Source organism: Oryctolagus cuniculus, chromosome 1 (genome assembly GCF_964237555.1).
Source record: "Oryctolagus cuniculus chromosome 1, mOryCun1.1, whole genome shotgun sequence".
Taxonomy (NCBI): Eukaryota; Metazoa; Chordata; class Mammalia; order Lagomorpha; family Leporidae; genus Oryctolagus; species Oryctolagus cuniculus.
The window spans coordinates 163,515,059-163,535,560 of NC_091432.1; the positions used below are offsets into that span (position 1 = coordinate 163,515,059).

General features: G+C 40.4%; 1 protein-coding gene across 14 annotated transcripts in view; it reads left to right on the plus strand.

The window, feature by feature from the left end:
- Window positions 1-20,502, plus strand: part of LOC138844174 (uncharacterized) — a 411,900-nt gene that overhangs the window by 254,521 nt on the left and 136,877 nt on the right. The gene's annotated exons all lie outside the window — the stretch shown is intronic.

The window sequence follows — 20,502 nt, forward strand, 5'->3', positions numbered from 1 at the left end:
AAACAAATTGTATGAATTTGACATTGCTCATAGTGCTAGTCCCTCCTTGAAAAGCAAATTTTACTTTCCAACAATACATGGAAACATTTCTATTATGGAATATTAGTGTTTCAAAATTAAATTTAAAACATTTTCAAAACTTCACAAATGCCACTTTGAACGTTCATTGTTCTCACTCAACATAAAAGTATAATATGAATATGTAAATATGGGTGAAAACCTATGAATGCAGTGATCTAGTCTAAATGAATGCATTTTATCTGGAAACAATCTCTCCTCCCTCTTCTCTCTTCATATTTTATATTTACATACATTTTGCACACACTGCACACAACATGATAGAGAGCAGGCAAAGAGAAAGATATAGAGGAACAATCTGTGTTTATCTGCAACCATATTTTATATCATACTTTACCAAAAAAATTACCCTTTTAATATTTTTATCTGGAATAAAATATAGGGGTGAAAAGCTATATCATACTGACTTTATGGTACTTCATTTAATACATACAGTATAAAGGCCCATTTGGAAAAGATCTTCCTGAAAAAGGGGTTATCTCATCAATCAAGCACTTCCTGTGTGTGTATTGTAAATAATAAATGTATGCCACATGTGAAGCTGGAAGAATGCTGGACAAACTCTATTGGCATGCTGAGGAAATACAGCTAGAATATCTTCTACCATCCCAGTTCATTCTACTTAGTGAAAATTGCATGAGCCAAATTCATCAATATTGATTTCAGGTTTCGTCAGCAGGGATTTTTTGAACAAGACTCTTTTCGTTACATTTTCCAAGTGACATTTCTCATTAGACTCAAAACTTTCCCTGTGTATAAGCCTTCTTATGTAATTCAAAACCTAGCTCATCAAGCAACTTCTCCAACAGAGAGAAACCATAGACACACTTGCTGCTTGCACGAGTAAATTTCTATGTTTAAAAAGTCCTTACATGTAAATATAGAATCCCTGCTTCTTCCTTATCTTGCTTTCGGAGTAACGATTTTTATTTGTTTCTGTTTTTAGTCAATCACAAAGAAAGGTAATGTCTTCTTGTCAAAGTAAAATTGAACATATCACAGAGGCACTTGTGTCTGAGGAGTCTCTGCTTGGCTAGTTAAGGAACACAGTGCTCTAGATATTTGGAATAAACTCATTCCAAAGTGTTGATTCTGGAATTCTGATCTGTTTATTGCTCCAAGTGACTCCTGCTTTTCCGAGCTCCCCTTGTTCAAAGGATGAAGAATAAATCATGATGTCGCCTTTAGGTGTTGAGATGAATGTAGAGGGTCAGGTTGCATGTTGTGTGCATCTTCCTTCACACCTCCCATATTCCTTCCAAAGAGTCCCTACAGTTATGGTTTTTATATCCAAAGTAAATCTTAGAAAGGAAGCAATATTATAAGCCAGTACTCTTTAAAGAGGGTGAATAGTTAATAGAAAAGACAACTTCTTGGTTCCCAACCATTTACCTCTCCCTTAATAAGTATGGCAAATGCTGATTCTTCTGCTTGATGAGGCTGGAAGCAAGCATTTGATCTGAGCTGGGCCAGCTGGTTTCTTGATTCCATGAATCTGAATTGTGGACTGGAATTGTCAGGAGACCAGCGCTCCTTGGAGTAAAATTAGGAGTAAATTAGGTCTTCTGAGAGAAACTTGGCAGAGCCTGGAGACTCCAGGGATGTGTTTATGTTTCTCTTGTTCAATGATTTGTTTGGTTCCAACAGATCACTGCTCTTTTGCTTCAGTTAATCAGAATTGATTTTGTATTTGATTGAAACCAAAACCAAAATGACATGCATATCTTTTAGCAATTGGTAATACATACAAGATAAGTTAAGACTTATTTTAATATGTGTATTGAAAGTGGGAAGGATAGAGTGACTGGGAAATATTGATGAACTAGAAAGGTTTGTGTGGTTAAAGTTGTGACACAGAACTGGATGTAATTCTTCTGTGGAACTGGGCCAACCAAAATATTTTGAAGGTATAATTTTCTGGGGTTATGATTTCCTTCACATAAACTGGACAACTTCAGCTTTGTAGTTCTCTGACATTTGTGGATCGTTGTGAACTGATAATTCCAAGCCTTTCCCTTGGGATAGCTCTCTGTGCTGGACACACATAGACCCAGACTCAGAAGAGTACAAACTAGACTAACTCTCACATGGCCCTCAGCGAAATCGAAAACTTTCTATAAGCAACTGTTCATTCCCTTCACCTCTGTTGGACTTATGAAATGTGATTGCTTGGAATATGGTATTGTTATAGTATGGTCTACATCTTATTCTCCTGTGTTCCTGGTGCCATGCAATTCTTGGCATGCTGTGGGTACACAATGAGTATTTTTTGAACAAATGAATATATATATGACAGTATAGATCACCTTATTTCAACTTATGTGTTGCTTGAGGTCCTTAAAATATTACAAAAACAAAATTCTTGTTGCAGGAATTAACTTTTAAATCTAATGGCAGTTGTTATTCAGAAGAGTTACATCATGAAGCATTTTGTTATAGAAATGGTCATCTTCAGTTTGTCCTGCTGACAGGGTTGTTGAGTCACAGATTTGCTTATGTCAAGGTACAGGGAGAAACATGTTTTACTTTAAACAATGGAGCATGTCTGGATGTGACTGCAATTGCCTAGACCTCAGGTTTGCATTTGTCAAAGATGAATGTATGAGATTGAGAATAGCAGGGCAGGGGGTCGGGATAGCAGCTGCCAGGGGAGTGTCTCACAGGATTTATTGATCAGTTCATAATCCATATCTCAAGCCAGATGGGATGAATGCCAGAGGTCTTTTTATTTTTTGTCTTATATATGTGTGGATATGCATGACATATTTCATTAAAATAGTTTCAAATCTTAAAGCAAAATGAAATGGATTTTTCATTAAATCAAGGCTATTTTTGACATGTCAAATATAACAGCCATACTTATATTATCAGATTTGACTAGTACATTGTGTCCCTACTTACTTGCTTTTCTTTCAGAATACAAGTGAATGTTATCCTAATTGTGAAATTCAGATTTCCCTTTGAATCTCTCATACATGCTATTCAAATGTATTCTACTTGAAAAAAAAAAACCCTTTAAATTAATTCCTTTAAAAGTAGGAGACTGATTTCTGTTGGTGTCTTGTTAGTGCCGCTGGATTGGTATGTTAACAGATCATTTTAATTATGACAGTATCTGATAGGATTGAAAGTAGGAAGTTCTTTTATGCTCTAAATGGAGATGTGACCTATTTCCAGAGAATCTTAAGAATGTACAATGTTTTTCTGCCCCTTGTAGGAACAAGCTTTTGGAATCCTTTTACATGGAGACCTTTTATTCCTTTTAAACTTTTTAAGACAGCTTTTGACTTCATGGCCAAAGCCAGTTGATGCCCTTTGTCTGTGAAAGGATTAGACACACCGAGTGATGAGAGTACAGGACCTGTGTGACCTCAATACTGTTCTGATGGCACATTAAGACTCACTGCAGATACAGAGCTCATTGATTTTGAAAGATGGCAGGTGCAAGGTTCACTGATGCCTGGGCAGAATTTAGATAGTCTTTCATACTCGTACAATGGAAATTGAATCAAGATAAAAGGACAACTTTTGCAAGTTGTCTTTTACAAAAAAGATTTATTTATTTATTTATTTATTTATTTGAAAGGCAAAGTTACAGACAGTAAAGGAAAACCAGGGAGATATCTTCAGTTCACTGGTTCACTCCCCAAATGGCTGCAGTAGTTGGGATTAGGCTAGGCCAAAACCTCAAGCCAGGAGCTTATTCTGATCTTCCACATGGATTCAGGGGCCCTTACGCTTGGCCATCTTCTGCTGCTTTCCCAGGCACATTAACAAGGAGAACTTGAACCAGCACCCATATAATATACTGGCAGTGTAGGCAGCAGCTTAAACTGCTATAACACAATGTCGACCCCAAGAATCATTTTTATTATTTGCAAGTTTAGTAATTATGTTAGTTCCCAAGTGATGCCATAAATTGAGTGGCTTAGTAACAAAACTGATTCTCTCACAAATTGAGAACCAAGAAATAGATATCTAGGGGATATATGTTTCATTGCTTTCTGTTTGCTTGTGCTGTCCCTGGCGATCTTTGGTTCACAGTGATAGAACTCCAGTTTCTGTCTCCTGTGTCACATGGTGTTTTGCCCATGTGTCTTCACATTGACTCAGTATAAAGGCACCAGTCATATTGGATTCAGGGCTTACCCTTCTCCAGTATGATCTAGTCTTCAATTTATCACAACTACAGTGATCCTTTTTTCAAATAAGGTCTCATTTTGAGGCACTAAGAGTCATGACTTAAGCATATCTTTTTGAGGGGCACATTTCAATCCATAGCACCGATTATTTGAAATAATTTATTTGAAGAAGTGAAGCAACTCTGGTATTTCTATTATGGGATAATTGTTTGAGGGACTCCCTGGAGTTGGGGGAGAAGGACTTCTTTTCTGATGTGCTTTGGAGGTTGCTTGTTCAGAGAGTAGAGTCTCTCAGTGTATTGCATGTACCTGCTCCATGTCAAACCCGTCTCTCCAGGAGCTTCCTGGCATCCTAGATGTTGGCACTGTACAGAGCTTTAGAGGACATTTAGTCCTGAGATTTTCAACACGTCTTGCCAGGTTTTGAGTTTGTTATCAAGCTAGATCTTAAGGAGAACTTAATCGTAAAACAGAGGAAGGCCACGTTGCTCTCCTGGCAGCAGTGGCAATCACACCCTTATCACACCCACTGCTGTCCTCCCCACACTTCTGAGGTACCGTCCTAGTCCTAGCATTAGAATTGGCTGAAGAGCTCATTAGTAATTTCAGTGCATCCTCTTCGATGCTGAGCTAGTGAATCAGAATCTTGAGGGTAGGAATCTGGATTGGAATACACTTTCCAGTTAATTCTTTACACTAAACTTTGACAGCCTCTTTTAGGAATGTCAGGGAACTCAGTTAGAAAGCTTGTGATCGAGTCCAGGACTGAAGACAAAGAAGCTGTGAGCCAGAAAGAGGAAGCTAGTCAAGAAGGCGAGCATCGTTGGGAGCAGAGCCTGGCCTCCCCCATTTTCCTGGCCTCCACACTCTTTGCAAGGTCAGTAGAAGAGGCGGCTCTTTATTTTTTAGTGGAGTTGTAGAGAAAGTCATCTTTGAATTCTTCCAGAATGTTTCCCACACATTACTTATCAATAAAAGGTATTTACTTCTTTATTTTGAGGGTGAAAAATAAATCCGTTACTCGTGTTTTCACCTAATAGAACACCATATTCCCCAGGGTCAGCATTTAGACAACTAGTAAAAATCAGTCTTCAAAAGCTAATGGTTTCGATGAGGAGGTGAGGATTTTGGTTCTAAGCCTTTTCTTTTAACTAATGGCTCAATAACAGGGATAAAATCATTTGGGACTGAAAGGAATTTCCAATGATGAAGGAACATCCTAATACAAAATGAGTGGAATAGTGCTATAACCCCCAAATCTTGGCGCGTTCAGCCTCGTAAACCTGCCGGAGTTCATGAAAACAGCCTTTGTGTCTCCTCTGGCACCACGTGTGAGAGAGATCCCAGGTTTCTCATGAACTGAAGTCGCTGGAGTGGTATATCTGAGAGTGTGAAGTGACACATACCAGGTCTTGGAACTGCCTGTAAGTGAAGGTCCCTCTTAACATTTTGGTTTTGAACCCTGGGCAGGCAAAGTCAAGGAAATTTTAACTTTGGGTTGGTGGTTAAGGGCACGCAATGTAAGCTGGAAGTGGATTAGAGAAATGTGAGCCCTTTTCCTTTAAATGTAGGTATAACTTGAATTTGTATTTGAAGGTAGAAATAAGACAGGGTCTTCAAGCCTGAGAATTTTAAACAATTTGAAGTCTCATTCAAGTCTCCCTGGGTTGTGTCCACATTGTTTTAGTACTAGTCAGTTACTGAATGTTTTCATGCTATGTTCTTTCTTCTAGGAAGTTTCTGTCTTGCAAGTCCTATTTGCATCTTTTGCTTTGTGGGGAGAGGCCCAGTCATCTCAGAAAAGATTAGCTACTTCTTTTTAAGCTTCAGTGTTGTAAGGGGTCTTGGAAACTACTCTCAGGTGTATTCCTAAAGAAGCTGCACCATCACCAGGTATGAGAATGAGCTGGAGGAACTTGTCCTTTTTACCTTCCAGAGACTGTCCCTTTCCTGCTGATACATTTGAAAGTGCATTTTCCTAATAACCTGGCAACTCCCCACAGATGGATGCTCAACTTGCTGACCCATTTGTGGTGAAGCTGCTGTATGTCTTAGAACACACATGCCAACATGGTGAGTGTACTCTCATCGTGGGCAAATGTTTTATTGCAAGCAGCACCAACTACGTAATTAATGAGGCCCATTATATAAGATGAAATGTGAGGCCCCTGTTCAAAATGTACAAAAAAGTTTCATGAAGTAAACTAGGATTTCCCCTCTTTATCCTTTTTTTTTAAGATTTGTTTATTTATTTAAAAGTCACAGTTACACAGAGAAAGAAGGAGAGGCAGAGAGAAAGAGACCTCTTCCTTCTGCTGGTTCACTCCCCAGTTGGGCACAATGGCCGGAGCTGCGCCGATCCAAAGCTAGGAGCCAGGAGCTTCCTCTGGGTATCCCATGTGGGTGCAGAGGCCCAAGGACTTGGACCATCTTTTGCTTTCCCAGGCCATAGCAGAGAACTAGATGGGAAGTGGAGCAGCCAGGACTTGAACCGGCGCCCATTTGGGATGCCTACACTGCAGGCGGCAGCTTTACCCTCTACGCCACAGTGCCAGCCCCAACCTCTCTATATCTTTTGATTTTTCATTGTGTCCTATTTTTAAAGTGCTATGTGATGCCACTAGGGAAAGAAAAATTAAAATTTTAAACAGTGTTAATTTCACTCTTTATCTTCATGTTGTGCAATGCTAGTTTTAAATGTAAATTTAAGAGCTTTTAATTCATCTGAGGAATCCTTGAAATGACACAATGAGTATCTCATAGCTCAGTCTTACATATGTGTAGTCATTTGTCACTTAGTGGCTAGGATACCAACTGTGAAAGGCTTTGTTGCACCATTTTGTTATGTATGAATATCACAAGGTGTAGTTATGTAAACCTAGAAACTGTAGCGCACCACACACATGGGGTATGTTTTAGCCACTTTCAGCTATGTGGTCCTTGATTGCAAGGTCCTTATGTAGCAGCACAGGACTGCATTTTATTCTTACCAAAACTTTGGAATCACTGCATAAAACTACTCAGTTGTTTTTGCTTCACTTTTGATTTGACTACATTGTACCAATGCTCTACCCTGGGCTTACTGAAGAATAAGGATAAACTCAAAGGAAAGGGTACTTGAGTTTTCCTATCTATTTTTTTTCTATACCATCTTTTTTATAGTAAGTGGTTGGCCAATTTAGAGAAATAACCTGCATAAGAAACAATATAATAAGGTTCCTTGGTAGTTTTGTTTCATATAATATCCCTGCATTCTTTCTGTTTGATACAAATTATGGTTGGAATGGAGAGCATGATCTCTCTAGGCTGTGAAGGTCACTACTTCTTCATTTGTAGACATAACATGCTTATATTAAACTCACTTTGAGTCTCACTGAATGCCCATGCATTGCAGGTCCACTAAAATTCTGTGCTCTCAGGGAAATGCAGATATTATATGTAACTCAGTTAGCATGCACATTACCCATGTCTCCTTTACTCTGTGTGTGCTCGATACAAAACACAAATTCAAAGATAAAATAACAGCAGGTTAAGCTGCTTCCTGGGATGCCAGCATTGCATGTGAGTATACCCTGGTTTGAGTCCAGACTACTCAGCTTCATCACATCAGTTCCCTACTGATGAGCTTGGGAAATTAGTGGAAGGTGTCCCAAGTCCTTTGGCCCCTGCCATGCACGTGTTGGATGTTGTTGCTCCTGGATCCAGGAGCAGCCCTGGCTGTTGTGGCCATTTGGGGAATGATCCGACAGATGGAAGATTCTCTCTCGCTCTCGCTCAATTTCTCTCTATTTTTCTATAACTCTACCTTTCAAATAAATAAATCATTGTTTAAGAAAAATATAAAATCACTAAGAATTTCAGGATGGTGACAGCATAGCAACAGATGTGGGGCCCTTCTGAACACGCAGATGACACAGGTCATGCATCCATGAAGCCAGTCCTGAATGGTAATTACAATCAGGGAGTATTTGGTAAGCATGTAATGAAGATCCAAGACTTTAGAAGACCCTAAATGACCATGATGGAGAACTAAGACAGGACATGTCTTAGCTCAGGTTACCAAATGTCATATTCTCAGAGAGGTTATTCTTATCCACCCATTCAAAAGAAGCTCCCTGCATCATTTCTTATGACAGGAACAGTTCTCAGCTTTAGCATGCATCACATTGGTGGGTCCCACCCCCAGAGTCTCTTGTTCAGAAATCTGAAACCTGAGAATATTCTTTCTTAAGCAAGTTTCTAGGTGATATAGATGTTGCCAATTCTGGGACCGCACTTTGGAGAACTACTGCTCTGTTATTTCCAAATTTTGTTTTCTTACAGTATTTATCTGAAACTGTCCTCATTTTTATTTTGTTATTTGTTGTCAATTTCCACTACAAAAAGTTAAGTTCAATGAGAGCGGGAATTCAGTCAGCTGTGTTCCCTGAATTTGGACTATGCCTAACTTGTAATAGATACTCAGAAATTATTTTTAAAATTAACAAATGAATATATGACCAGGAAGTTCAGAGAGTAAGAGGTTATTAAATCATAATGATTAGGTGGGGCTAGGTTGCCCAAGCATTTGTATCTATGTTCAGATAGGAGGTATTGCTGGTCAGATTTGCTTCTAGGCAAATAAAATGCAAAGTTGCAAATTTAGGGACAAGGAGTGGTAATCATGAAATATGATATTATGGAACCAACTGGGTAATTTAAATGGTGAGATAGGAGAGGCTTCATAATTTCCTTTAAGGGTTGCGTATTCGGCCAGATAAAACAATGATATACAAGAGTCTCTGTTATATGTAGGTGAATTCTATAGTCTCAGGAATTCAGCTCAAGTGGGATTCCTTCATGGTTTCTGATTGGTCTGAACCAAATTTTCAAGATAGAGCACATATTGCAAACCCCTTAGCACCACTCCCTATGTGTTTATGAACTGTCATGTGCAGGGTAATCCTCCATGATAATACCTTGGAGAATGGCCATGGAGAATGCCTAGCTCTTCATTCTGGAAGCTGGAATGCTCCAACTTTGCAGTTCCCAGGGAAGCTGGAGAACTTCTAGTCAGTAACTCATGAGACTCTATGAACTGCTCATTTGTTTAAACAGAGAATCATTGAGCCACTGAACCCTTTCAGCTCCCCACCACTTACCCATTGTCTACATTTTGGATAGCTTGAACAGATTCTCTGTTTTTTTCCTAGATTTTGTCTTTGGGGAATGGATTTTCATGTCATCTTAAAATACACCCATTTGGGGTGTCTTTCAAATTACATTGGTGGAAGCAGTTCTGAGAAGTTCCTTTGAAACTCTTAGAACCAAAAAGTAGTGATTATTTTATAAGGGCCCAAGTTCAATGAGCAGAGATGAGCCAAGGCTCCACTGTGGACAACTAGGTGTATTTCTGTGGCAAGAATTGTCTCCACACTTGACCACTGTCAGCCAGGGTCAAGTTGGTGGGAAATGTGGGGACACTCTTTCATTTTAGGAAGAAACCCGTGTTGTTGGTTCTCATCCTGTATTGTCCCCAGCCATACTGTCGAAAGGATCAGATTCCCTCTGTCTCTGGTAATACTTTGTCAGGGCTGTGTGACAGACACAACAGGATGAGCTTAAACAACAAGCACTTTTGGAGGCCAGAAGTCTTAGAGCCAACAGAATTGCTTTCTATCACGTTCTTTCCATCTTCCCACAGTCCTCCCTTTGTATTTATCTTTGTCATAGTCTCTTCTTATAAGGACACTGTTTATATTACATCATGACCCATGCCAGTGACCTTGTTTTACTCTAAGTCCCCTTTGAAGTCTTGCTTCAAATCCAGTCAACACCCAGAAGTACTTGGTGTTAGGACTTCAACATAGGAATTTGTGGGATTTGTATTGTGGTGCAGCAGGTTAAGCCTGTGATGCTGGGATCTCTTTTGTGTACCAGTTCTAGTCCCGGCTGCTCAACTATCAGTCTAGCCCCTTCTAATGCAACTAGGAAAGCAGTGGAAGATGACCCAAGTCCTTGGGCCCCTGCATGCACATGGGAGACCCAGATGGAGTTACAGGTTTCTGGCTTTGGCCTTGGCTATCCCTGGATGTTGTACTCATTTGGGGAGTGAACCAGTGGATGGAAGATCTCTCTTATTCTCTCTTTGTGTGTCTCATTCTCTCTAACTCTGCCTTTCAAGTAAAATAAATTATTTAAAAAAAAAAACCATGAATTTGGGTGGGAGACACAGTTCAATCCCTCACAAGTAGAAACCAAATGCTGGAACCACTGTTTGGCAACTGGTGCAAACACCTGCTAGCAGCTTTGTACACTGGTACAATCCTCACTTTTCTCCTTTGCAAATGAAATCTTCTCTGCCAGGCCAGCTGACTTTCAATGAGATTGTAACAGATATGCTCCGGAAAGACTCGGTAACCCTATACCTAGCTGCCTGCAAATAGAATCTGGGTTTGTTTGTGGCTGGGCCTCTGGCTATCTACCCAGAGACATTTCATTTTCAATGAACTATGCTCTCCAAAGCAAAACAGGCTTGTGCTTTGCAGAAAAACCTGAATCTGAATACAGGTCTGAGTGAAGCTTAGCATGCTGGAGGATGGATCAAATGTAGACCTAATTGCTTGTCATTTATCTCCGGTGGCCACAGTTTCACACTTTGCTCTGCTCTTCAAGAATCCCTACATCTTAAATCAGAATACTCTCCCAGTCCTTCACTGGGCAGTGTGATGCTGACAAGCATTTGCTTGAAAAGCCAGTCCTCCTCTGTAAATATTTCCTTCAAATAAACCTTTCCTTTCTGCCACTGTCAAAATTTCCCATATGGACACAAATAACTCACATAGTGAGAGCCATTCTCTGTGTGTGTGTGTTTGTGGGTGGGGGCATGTAGGGGTGGTGTGGGTTAGGATTAGCTTCCCTTCATTTGCCTGAAACAGTTTAAGAGCACACTCTGTTTGCCATTTCTTGAGTTTATGAAGTGGTAAATCTGTTCCAAAGTGGAGATAATATTTTCCTTTGAATTTTTGTAGAGCAAGAGCTTATTTTGAATTGTGCCTTCCATGTCTCAGGGTAGTAAAAATGGTAACATTTTCTTGACCAATCCTGCTGTACTGACAGCGGAGGCACCCAAACCACAATTTAAATAGTCACTATTCTTATGGGATGGTTAGGTTTAGCCATTCTAATTTTTGTTTTTGGACAAAGAGGAGATGTGAAAACAGGGGCTGTACTTAGCAGGTTTGGAAACTTATGGAGTTTTTCTTGGTAAACACAATGTCTGGAGATATTCCTAGAATGTGAGGGGGGATGCAGAATATAGAGACAGCCTCTTGTATTCAGAACAGTTTCTTTCACACAGTGAAGACTGTGTGAAGCTCAGAGAAGTGTCTCTGCAGAGTGTATTTTGAAATGCAAACTAAGATCTAAACACTGAATGCTGCACACTGGATCATAGGATCACTATGGAAAGATCCTCTGGAGACTGGTCCTATGTGGTGTAATAGCTCCAGGGAGCACATTTTATTTATTTACTATTTTATGAGTCACAAAGTGAATTTTTTTCTCTTATTGTTGGTGGTCATCCAAACTGTTGAGAGTTTAAGTCAGGAGGATGCTGTGATTATGTGAGAGTAGCTGTGGCAAGACAGCTGATTAGGAGATATGAGTTTTGTCCTGGCCCGCCCCCTCCTTAACCCCCAGTGGACAGGACATGGTAGACATAGTCCACACAGTCACTTACACTGTCGACCATCAATTTATCTGCATTATAGCAAGGAAATATGAATGAGGCCAGTCGTTGGTTACTTAATAGCTCTCTGTTATCAGACTACCTCTGTTGGTCTTGCAATGCTTGTGGTCAAGTAATCTTATTTTGTTTAATGAAGGCCCGAAAGCATAAGGGGAGTGATGCTAGAAATTCAGATATGCTACAGCAGAGCTATATCATGCTTCTTTTAAGTGAAAATGTGTGAGTTTTCTGTTTAATAAGGGAAGAAAAGAAATTGTTCTCTGGTTTTGAAAGATCTATGATAATCTAGCAGTACAGTAGTGAAGCAAAAAAGAAAAAGGCTTTTTATTCCTTTCGCTGCCATACAAAAGTTATGACCAACTGCAAGTGCATGCAAAGTCTTCGCAAAAATGGAAAAGGCATTAAACATTGTCATATATTGTGGTTTATATGTATGGGAAAGAGCATCGTATGTGGATGACTCAATACTACTTGCAGCTTCAGGTGTCAACTGGGATCTTGGAATATATTCTTCCCAGACAAAGGGGAGGGTATGTTACTGGATAAGTCATTTTTCCCCCTCTGTTAAAAAAATGTGGGCAGTCCTGAGCTCCTCTAGTGTGGTAGTTTTGTAGTCTCTCTAGGAACCCAGTCATGCATCTTTCTACTTTGCCACCTCTATCACATGATCTCTTCTCTCATGGTGAAAGATGACTACAGAACCTCTGTCATCATCTCTTGTTCTAGGAAAGAAGTACACTAAAGGATGATCACTCTCAAGTTTCTACTTGCTGACTGAAACATCATCATCTGACCATTCAAAGCTGAAATGGAGGCTGTGTTAAGGTGTTTTAGATAGGCTGTGATATACTCAGCTGTAACTCAGGGTTCTCAGGGGGCAGAATGAACATTAGTATGTGTATGCCTCGACCTCATGTTAAGATGAGAAATGGTTCTTGAGCATGTAATAGTGTCTCACAGGTAGTATGTTGCAGTGCTGAGATTTCACCCCATGCCTGTGTGACCCCAAAGGTTATACACTTTTCTCTATTCTACAAATGGGGCTGCAGAGTTAATGGAGTTCACCATTAGTAGATTTGATGGGTGAAACATGTGAGATGGATGTGATATCCCAGGGAGAACCCAGAAATAAAAAAACAGAAGGATCCATAGCAGAATAAAAACCAAGGGGGCTGGGGAGTGCCTAAGGTACAAGGTGAATAGCCATTGGAAGAAAATTAGCAGAGAGCTGAAGAGGAAGAACAAAAGCCATGGAACCCAGGCCCATCCCAGAGCAACCAGAGAAGGAACAGGCAGAGCAGGCAGTTCCATGGTGGAGGAATATTGGGCCTTGAAGCCAGGGAGCTTGTGTTCAGATCTGGGCTAGTGATGTGGCTTTGCCTAGTTCTTCCACATAAGTGCCTCCTTATGTTTATATGCAGGTAAATCAAAAACTCTTTCAGGCCCTTGCTGGAGAATGTCAGGGCAGTTTATTTTTGAGTATAGACACAGGAAATATTGGTGGGAACTGTTTCACAGGCTTCACACTCCAAGTCTACAAATACTGCTTGGATAAGTTCTGCCTTTCAGATAGTTTCCACTACCTGGGATGTGGCTGAGGAATAAGAAGGGTAGTTTATGGTGCTTGTCTTAATTTCATACCACTGTTTTTACCTCTGTTTACAAAACATGGATGGAAGAGCCAAAGGCATGGAGAGATCAAGCCATTTCCTCCTTTATTATGCAGCAGGGTAGATGAGCTGTGGTCCAAAAGAACATACTCACACCTAGAATGTGTCCCTGACACTGGGCGGCCATCACCCATCTGCCTGCCCTCATCTCTCCATGGAAGCCTTTCCCCCAGGACTTGACCTATGGGTCCCTTTGTCTTCCTTAGGAGGAGGTGTTGTTATTGCAATGGCCCTCTCTGTGATGCTTTGCAGTGCTCTGCACATTTATAGCTTGCATAAATATTGAATAATAATAAATAACTGCAAGTGAGGAAGAATATTGTAGGCTGGGGAGAGTGAAAGATGCTGAACTCATTATTCAAGGGCCAATCTCAGGCCTCTTGGCTATCTTCTTCAAAGAGATTTGTTTGCCAGCTGTGTTGAGAAATATACTTTCCATATGATGGGCCCAGAGAAGCGGCCAGTTTCCCTACAGAACACTTTCTGAGTATCCCCAGGAGGAGATCCACAGAATTGTTAATGGTGTCTCAGAGAGGATAACCTCTCACGCCTCTTTGGCAATTGGGTTAGAGGAAAGCCCTAGGGAGAGTGGCTGTAGCAAAATGATGAAATTAGAAGAATGAGATGTATTCCTTTTATTTCACTTTATTTTCTGGTTCCATGTGCAAACAGGGCAGCTTTCCAGCCTTTTTATGGATGCATCCTGGGCTGAGAAGGTCACTTGCTTTTCACTTCACAATGAACTTGGCTCAAGGAGGACATTTTTCATTTAATACATAATCCAGGTTCAGTGTGTCAATCAGATACTATCTCCTCCATCTTAAGAACTAATTTTTCTGTTTGGTGTTTATGGACAAGGGAGACAACTGCATTCTTAAATTTCAAGTATGGTAAAATATTAAGTAAATATTTACAGAGCTGGAGTGTTTGGAGAAACTATTATATATAAAAAAGGCAGTATGCAAACCAGCTTGGCTCATGCCTTTTGTAGTTTTAACTGGCTTCTGCCCAGCCCAGCAAGAGAGGTGTTTAGTAAATACAGCTAATACCTCTGTAGCATGATTGGTATCTGCCTGTTAGACTGAAAATGTTTCCATCAACTGTGAACAGATTGGTTTCATTCACTCAGAATGTCCCGTGATACCTATCTTGGGGTGGGAGTGAGGTTTTACTCAAATCTTGAATAAGCAAGAACCAGTCCTTTCCTTGCCCATGTGCCCCCAAGCACTGTATCTCAACAGAGCCTTGCAGTATGCCACCTGTGAGGTGAACCCCAGAAGGGGCGAGGAAGAGGTGGAAGGTAGCCTGGACAAAAGTCAAGAGCAGTGGATGGGTGGATAGAGAGCATGGTTTTAAGAACCACGGTTGATGACAATCTCAGTTGTTAGGGCTCTGGGAACATTAGTGTGGGTTTCATAAGGAACTGGGAGCAACTGACACCATGAACATTCTATGAGAGGACTTTTTCCAGAGACCAAAACTGAAATCAAAGGTTGGGAGATCAGATTTTGGGATTCCAGCTTTTCCCTAAGGACAGTAAATGATACAGAATCAAAGCTCTTCTAACTTGTCTAACTTGTACAACTCCAGCCCCCACCCCATCCAAGACTCCCAAGCAGAGACCTTGGGATGTTTTCCTTGTCACAGAAGACTTGTGTCTAGAAGAGGCCCAGTAAAAGGTGTAGGAGGGTCCTCACATCTTTTCTCACAGAAAAGAAATGATTATTTTTAGCTGTCTTTAAATTTTTGAAGGATGATAATAAGGAAGAGCAAATCATCTCTCCAAAATGCCCTTCTTGATCACCTTAATTTGTAGTAAGGCTCTAAATACCTGCCCTTGGCTGGTCTCCTTCACAGCATTTCTTAGATCTTACAATTATTTTGATTCTTTACTTCTGTGGGCCTGTCTCTCTTTCAGGAGAGCAGGCATCAGTTTATCCAAGTCACTTCCATCTCCTTAGCCCTTGTATAGTACCAGCCACATAATTAACAGTACATATTTATTGGAAAGAATGGGTAAATAACAGGACAGCTCAGGAGACCCAGGGTGGTGGTACTGCTGAATGTTCAGGCAGGTTGCAGTGCCTGCTTTCCAGTTACTGGTTGCTCCCAGTGCCACTCCTGATCCTGCCAGGTGAAGTATACATTTCTATAATGAGTTTCTTAGGGGACTAGATAAGACAGTATCAGTAAATTGATGCAAATTATAGGGAAAAAAAGATAGAAATATGTGTGGGAACTTTAAGTATTCATGGAAAATGGAGTTAAAAGATGGGTGTGTTTTGGTGCAAAACAAGTTGGAAACCCATGCATAGTTTTTTTCATAATTTGTATTTTCTATGAATTTTTTTATTTGACAGACAGAGAGAAAGGTCTTCCTTCCGTTGGTTCACCCCCCAAATCGCCACTATGGCTGGCGCTATGCTGATCCGAAGCCAGGAGCCAGGTTCTTTTTCCTGGTCTCCCACGTGGGTGCAGGCGCCCAAGCACTTGGACCATCCTCCAGTGCCTTCCTGGGCCACAGCAGAGAGCTGGACTGGAAGAGGAGCAACCGGGACTAGAACCTGGCGCCCATATGGGATGCTGGTGCCACAGGTGGAGGATTAACCAAGTGAGCCATGGCACTGGCTCCTCTATGAATTTTTGAAGAACCTTAGTATGTCATCATAATAGTTTCCGTTTTATAGAAAGAATGATGTAAACAAGTACCCCCTCCCCCATTTCTCCAAACACATATGCACACACACATACACACACACACACACAAGAAATAGGCACATCATCTATCCTTTGCACTGTGTCTGGTAGACAGAAATACACTGTAACTCCAGCGAGTTAGGGGACCTTGTGACTGAAATGGCTGGCTCCTTAGATGAAATGCTAAGAGCTACTTGTAAGCCTCCTTGAGTTAACACAACCAGAAGTTTCTACTCTGTCCTGAGGCAAAATAACAGCAATAACAAGAAGTACAACAACAGCAAACCCTCAAAACGAGGACAGTCCCAAATAAAATGTTGTCTGCTTTTAGCTGTTTGTCAGTTGCAAATATGTGACATGAAAAGAATGGTCCCAAATAAAAAATTATCTGCTTTTAGCTATTTGTCGATCTCAAATATATGACCTGAAAAGATCTCTTTGAAATGAAATGCTTTAAACACTGGAGCCCTTGCTGAACCAGCATCATGCTACCTATCTGGAAGTGGAAATTTTGTGAGATTTCTTAAATTGAGTGATGTATTGTGGGAAAGTTCTCTATGTGGAATTCAGAGTCCAGTTCTCCAACACTACCTTTGACAGATTTGATTTTAGTAATTAAGCAAGTGGCTGTGCTTCAGCACAGATCAAAGACTTGAAAGACAGCTTTCACATATATGCTGCCCTCAATCTTCCTGTGCCTGCCAAGGCAGTTTACCAACAGAGTGAGCAGGACACAGGACACAGAAGTTGTGTAGCAGTTGTATAGCATGTGAAGAGCTGATTAACCCAGTGATTTTTATTCTAGATACAGAAGGTAGATCAATTTTCTCTCTGAAGATATAAGAAAACAAAATGCAGACTCTACCAGAAAAAAAAAAACATCACTTACTAGTCAGTGGAATAAAGTCAGCAACTTTTTGAAGGAGTTTATATGACTGGAATGAAAGGATTATCATTATTTTTGTGGAATACAGCTCAATAATTTGTCACATTTTGAATCAGGACAACAAGCCTCAGGATACTCCATTATTCATAATTGTTCTGAAGTGATCCAGTGGGAATCATATTCTCATTGGTTTGTTCAATATGCAAGAAAAATGGCATCCCACTATTACAGAAAAACAGCTATTCCCTCTCTCCTTCACTACCCCTAAAGAGCATTATGTTCCCCTTGGGTCCCCTGGTCCTCAGACACATTCTGGGTGATGGATAGAAAGAATTGAGGAGAATGAAGCTCAATTGATTTGATTTTTATTAGAGAACATCTGAGAGAAAAAGATTCCAAAATGGTGAAAAGGAGAATAGCTATTAATGTCAATGTGGCCAGATTCTAGAGAGGTTAGAATGAAGACATTTAGTCTTTAGGGTCAGTTCTCTCTAATGTGAGGTAATGAGATAAAGGAACATGGAAAAAAATTTTTAAGAATTTTATCAGGAGCCAGCATTGTGGTACAGTGAGTTAAACTGCTTGTGAGGTTAGCATCCCATATCAAGTGCTGGTTCAAGTCCTGCCTGCTCCTCTTCCAATCCAGCTTTCTGCTAATGTGCCTGGGAAAGCAGTGGCTGATGACCCAACTACCTGGGCCCCTACTACCCATTTGGGAGACCTGGATGGAGTTCTGGGCTGCTGGCTTCAGCCTGGCTGTGCTCCAGTTGTGACCATTTGTGGAGTGGAACAGTAGATGGAAGATCTCTTTCTCTGTCTCCTCCCACCCCTCTCTCTCCATTCTGCATATCAAATAAATAAGTAAATCTTAAAAATTTGATCATATATTATGAATGAATCCTCCTTGATATTTTCTTAAGATATTAGACTAAAGTACCATATAGCTCTGAAAATGTTTTCTGGAATATATCATAGTTCACCTTTGAATACAAGTAGGTGTCCAAACTTAGTCACATACAAGCCAGGCATTTTAAGGGCTGTGCAGTGTAAGCTTACATGGGATTGTACACAGTGGTTCTGTTCTGGATAAGATTTCATGTGTTACTGCAGGGGGAGGTACAAAAATTCCTCTAACATATGAAATGGAAGTGATTACTTCCATTACAGATGTAAGACATTGCTGTCACCATGCCAGCATGGTCTGATGCTTTCACTCTCTTAGAGTCAGTGAGGGCCCAGAACTTTCAGTGAAGGAGTCAGTGCTATTTTATTTAGTTTTTGGTATTATACCAATTGGTTTGAAAGTTGGAAATCTGTTTTATGATATAATTTAAAAATTTTAAGGAAATCTTTGTCATTATCACTTAATGAAGCCAAATGATCTTAATCCTTCTCTCTTTTTTTTTTTTCTTTGATAGGCAGAGTTAGAGAGACAGACAGAGAAAAAGGTCTTCCTTCTGTTGGTTCACCCCAAATATGGCAGCTACGGCCAGCACACTGCAGCTGATCCGAAGCCAGGAGCCAGGTGCCTCCTCCTGGTCTCCCATGCGGGTGCAGGCGCCCAAGCACTTGGGCCATCCTCCAGTGCCTTCCTGGGCCACAGCAGAGAGCTGGACTGGAAGAGGAGCAACCAGGAGAGAATCCGGCAACCCAATCTAGACTAGAACCCGTGGTACCGGCGCCACAGGCGAAGGATTAGCCTAGTGAGCCTTGGTGCCGGCCCTTAATCCTTCTTACATAGTAAGATGACTTTAAAAGTGAATGATGGTCACATTATTAACCAGGACTGACCATCTGTCAAGTTCTCTGCTGACTTTCCTGTGGCAAGCACGGGGTCAAGTTTTGGCAAAGATGTTTTGGAAACTTCTCATTATTTATGCTACTAGACATTATCATCATCATCATCTATGCTACTAGACATTATCATCATCATCATCATCAGTAGTAGTAGTAGTAGTAGTAGTAGTAGTGGTAATAGTATTTTGCCTATGATATTTTTCAGAGCTTTATTTTCTAGGATTCAGGAGTGCCATGTTTTAATACTTTACTGACATAAGATCAGGAGAGGATAAAATTCTCATAAGACCAGTAAATCTTACCAAATATGTTGATTAGAACGACAAAAAGAAACATAAACTTGAAACTCTCAATACCCAGTTCCAGACATACTTCTAGAATGCTTTGGAATTATTTTTTCCCTAAGGTGAGGTGAGTTCCCCCGTTGGGGTCTATTCTAAAATCAGTAGCCTTTCTATGGCTTTCCAACATCTACTCCAGTGTACTTCCATTCACTATTCTTTTGGGTCTTCCATCCATCAAAAGGAAAATTGCTTACCAATTCATATCTTCTGTGCTTCATCCTACCATGTAGGGTCTGTGCCTGGCTTCAGCATAAAGGACTCCATAATGTGTTTGTCATCTTTATTGGATATTTAGAGTTTAAAAAGCACTGAGGGAAAATACTTGGCAAATTTGAAAGACCAATAAAAAGGCAGACCATCTCGAAATAATTCTTAGCATTCCCATTTCCATCTTGGGTCTCTGTTTTGTTGGTTACTGCTTTGGATCAACCGTTTCTAGGATTTGGCAGGAGTTCTATTTCCTTGTAAAGTTTCCTCATCTATCTCAGTAACGAGCAATGCATTTGTGTTTAGGAACCCAAAATAGGGAATATTGTGTCCTACCACTTCAAGCAAGGGAACAAATTTAGAAGAATGATACATTTTATTGGGCTTGCCCAATGAGGTAGATTAATGGAAGAAACCTGTTAGTAAGGTTTATGGATTTTGTTTTAGGCAAAATGTCATTCCATATACTATGACAATCTTCTCTGATTTACACAACTTAGTAATAACATATTACTCTTACAAGACTTCATTCTGAGTTTATGATTTTTAAAAATTTATTTATTTATTTGAAAGGCAAAGAGAGACAGAGATAGAGAGAAACAGATCTTCTGTCTTCTGATTTACTCCCCAAATGTCCTCAACAGCTGGCTCTAGACTAGGCCAAAGCCAGTTAGCCCAGAACTCCATACAAGTTTTTCATGTGGGTAGAAACACTACTTCAGCCATTTCCCACTGCCTCCCAGAGTGTACATGATCAAGAAGCTAGAATTAGGAGCAGTGCTGGGACTTGAACCCAGACACTCCAATATGGAATGGGAGCATCCCACCCTGTGTCTTAACTGCTATGCAGAATACTTACCTTGATTATGATTTTTACGTCAAATGAAATGCATTAGGGATATGCCTCTGTTAACACTCACTCTTATCTCATTTTAATCACAACAGTAAGCCT